The following is a 4381-nucleotide window of genomic DNA, read 5'->3' as shown; positions in this document are numbered from 1 at the left end:
CAGTAAAGTTGCCGGCTACAAAATCAACGTACAAAAGTCCATTGCATTCCTATATACTAACAGTGAAATCTCAGAAAAAGAAATTAAAAAAGCAATTGCAGCCAAAAGAATAAAATACCTAGGAATAAACTTAACCAAGGATGTGAAATACCTATATGCTGAAAACTATAAGACATTTTTAAAAGAAATTGAAGAAGACACAAAGAAAGGGAAAGACATTCTGTGCTCATGGATTGGAAGAATCAACATAGTAAAAATGGCCATATTGCCCAAAGCAATATACAGATTTAATGCAATCCCCATCAAAATCCCAATGGCATTTTTTAAAGAAATGGAACAAAAAATCATCAGCTTTCATTGGAACCACAAAAGACCCCGAAAAGCCAAAGAGATCTTAAGAAGAAAAGAACAATACTGGAGGTATCACACTCCCTGACTTTAGCTTGTACTACAGGGCTACAATAATCAAGACATCATGGTATTGGCAGAAAAACAGACACATAGACCAATGGAATAGAATTGAGAACCCAGAAATAAAACCACATAAATATGGACAGATAATTTTTGACAAAGAAGCAAAAAACATACAATGGAGAAAATACAGCCACTTCAATAAATGGTGCTGGGAGAATTGGATAGCCACGTGCAAGAGAATGAAACTGGACTGCTATCTGTCACCATGTACCCAAATTAATTCAAAATGGATCAAAGATTTAAGCATAAGTCCTGAAACAATAAACTGCATAGAAGAAAACGTAGGTACTAAACTTATAGACCTTGGGTTCAAACAGCATTTCATGAAATTGACTCCAAAGGCAAGGGAAGTAAAAGCTAAATTAAACGAATGGGACTATATGAAACTTAAAAGCTTCTGCACAGCAAAAGAAACCATCGACAAAATAAAGAGGCAACCAACTGAATGGGAGAAGATTTTTGTAAACAGTGCCTCCGATAAGGGGCTAATATCCAAAATATACAAGGAACTTATGAAACTCTCAATAAAAAAACCCCAAACAACCCAATTGAAAAATGGGCAGAGGACCTGAAGAGACATTTCTCCAAAGAGGATATACAAATGGCAAATAGACATATGAAAAAATGCTCACCATCACTAATCATCAGAGAAATGCAAATAAAAACCACAATGAGATATCACCTCACCCCAGTCAGAATGGCTATCATCTACAGGACAAATAGTAACAAGTGTAGGAGTGCCTGTGGAGAAAAAGGAACTCTCATACACTGTTGGTGGGAATGCAGACTGGTCCAGACTCTATGGAAGGCAGTGTGGAGGTTCCTCAAAAAATTACGAATAGAATTACCATATGACCCAGCAATCCCTCTCCTGGGTATGTACCCAAAAAAATCTGAAAACATTTATCCATAAAGTTACGTGTGCTCCAATGTTCATTGCAGCTTTGTTTATGATGGCCAAGACATGGAAACAACCAAAATGTCCTTCGATAGATGAATGGATAAAGAAGTTGTGGTATATATACACAATGGAATACTATTCAGCGGTAAGAGAAGATGAAATAGGAACATTTGTGACAACATGGATGGATCTTGAGAGTATAACGCTAAGTGAAATAAGTCAGACAGAAAAAGCAGACAACAATATGATTTCACTGATATGTGGTATATAAACCAAAAACAACAGAAGAACAAGACAAACAAATGAGAAACAAAAACTCATCGACACAGACAATGGTTTAGTGGTTACCAGAGGGTAAGGGGGTTGGGGGTAGGAGATGAGGGTAAGGGGATCAGGTATATGGTGATGGAAGGAGAACTGACTCTGGGTGGTGATCACACAATGGGATTTATAGATGATATAATACAGAATTGTACACCTGAAATCTATGTAATTTTCCTAACAATTGTCACCCCAATAAATTTAAAACAAAGAGCTCACATGCATGACCAGCCTCCACTGCAGGCCCCGCAATCACTAAACCGGTCCCCAGTGATGCCAATTCCCTGGGGTAAACAGCACCCGGAGTGAGCCCTGTGGGGCCATGAACCCACAATGGGGGGCATCACCCCACACAGACCCGGGAGGCAAATAGCCCACAGCCTGAACAGCAGTGAAGAGCAGCGATACCTGCGGGGTGCAGAGTGCGGCCATCCCTTACCTCCATATTTACATAACTGACTCTGGAGGCCGACATGCGAGGCACCGCCTGGAGCCAGGAAGGCCGTTGGGCCCACGCCCAACCGGGTACGCATGCGCATCTGCCACCGCGAACCTCAGCAACGGACCCTGGGAGCTGTTGCAGGACAGCGGTCCACGCCCGCGAGAGCCCGGCTCCAGGGGCCGTGCGTGTGCGTCCCGGCGCGAGGCGAAGCAGGAACTGGCCTCCACTGTCCCTGCAGGAGAGGAAAGAAAGGGAGGTGCTGGGTGCCCCGTGAAGCTTCTCGGGACGCGTGCCCTCCTCACAACTGTGCTTGGACATCCCTAAACCACCGCGTGTGAACTGAGCGCTTCCGTCCTTAAAATTGCAAACTTGCAATCCATGCCCTTAGATAGGAGCCTCCTGAAAGAGTTGTGGAGAGCTCTACCTAAAGTACCTATCCTCGAATTGAGGCAAGTGCTATCGCGCGCTTTGGACTGCATTTCGGTGGTTTCTAAATTAGTAGGTCCTTTTCCCTAGCAAGTCGGAAGGTTCCATTAAACAATTCTGGCAAAGAATTTTAGACCTGGGAAACACTCTGAGACATACTCACCCCTGACTCCATCCCTAGAGTTTTCCCAAATGCATTTACTGTATTAGAATGTTTTCCTTCGTGTATTCATTTAGTATCTGGAGGGTTTTCAATAAATGTTGATTCACAGATGTTTCCTTTGCAAGGTTTTTATTGTAACATTGATCAAGAATGAACAGTCTGGGCCAGTTTCAGTGGACGTTAGCAGGCAGAGTGGGGACAATTTTGCCCTCCTTCGGGTTTTTGTTTTATTTTGCATATATTAACCCAATCAACTTGCCAACTTGAGTTTATAATACTTTCCAAAGAAATTTCAGATCGTCTTTCTGGTCATTGACAAGATTAGAGCATTTCTCACTTCATAGCATAACTCAATGGAAAACTCACACCTAACAGCACTAAGCTTCTCCAAGTGCACGGACTGAAAACTCCACAAGACACAAACATGGTATCTCACTGTACCTCCAATGTTCCATGTTTGGGTGGAAGATCATCTATCGTCTGAGGCCTGTGATTCATATTCAGAGATGTTTTTTATCAGCATTAAATGCCAGCCCTTGACCTTGCTGCTAGAATACTCAGAGATCAGGGTCCAAAGCACATTTAACTACCCCCTTGCATGACCAGTCTTCCCAAATTCCATTTGAGATAACCTATTACATCTTCTTCTTGGCTCTAGGACTTTCACGTAGTACATAAGGAATCGCAGTACTGGAACCGGATGATTTTTCCCCGACACAATTTTTGTCAGTGACCCTGAGTACACTCATTCAAATCCTATCAGAGCCATGAGTGAGAATCTTGTAAATAATTGATTGACTGACTAGACAAGGGGAGGAAGCAACAGGGAAGCCTCCCTTTCTTGAGTGAGTGAGTACCTGAGAACAATCTGTTGCCTAACCATACCTCTAATAAGAAGTTACTAGGTAAACATTATGTCAGAATTCCCGATGATAAAAGCTCAAGTCCTGAGAAATATATTCAAGCTGTTTATTCTTTTCAATCTCCAACAAGATTTTTTTTTTTCCCCCGAAATGCAGTTCACTGTGATTTTGCTTGAATGGCTCTCACCTCCCTTGCAGGGGGCAAGAAACTTCTTAAGCGCCAATAGTAGTTCTTCTTGGTGAATGCTCACGGTGTGGAACAGTCCTTCTAAACCTCTCTTCCCTTCTCCAATGCCCTACCATCAGTAGGAATTCTGCTGCTACAGCAGGGAATGAAGCTTGTCTCCCAAAGGTTTGGTTACAATCCCCTGAAGATGTCACCCCTGGTCTCCCTTGACCGATTTCCTGACAATCCTTTCCTGTCACAACACAAAACACAAATGCTCTTTTATATCATTTACACAGGGATAAACTCACACTTACAAACAATATGAAAATGAGAAACAAGTGTTATTAAAGGGGTGCTACCCTGCATCATATGAAGATGGTATCCCATGCGATCATGGGCCTCGATTCCAGAGAGCCAGGGTCTATGATGCGTAGAGGAAATTCAGAAGCGCATCAATGGTGCTTTCATGCTCAGGCTTGGGAGCTACGACTTGGATGGAAGCAGGTTTGCGTGAATGGTGATTGAACATGGAGGACAGCACTCTGCCTTTGTGTCACGTGCATATTCATGTCATGTGTAGTGGGTTTTTAACACTAGGGACACCAGAACCTTAAGATGTTAA

This window comes from Rhinolophus hipposideros, assembly GCF_964194185.1.
Source record: "Rhinolophus hipposideros genome assembly, chromosome: 11".
NCBI classification, from domain to species: domain Eukaryota; kingdom Metazoa; phylum Chordata; class Mammalia; order Chiroptera; family Rhinolophidae; genus Rhinolophus; species Rhinolophus hipposideros.
Note: the sequence above shows the minus strand (reverse complement) of the source record.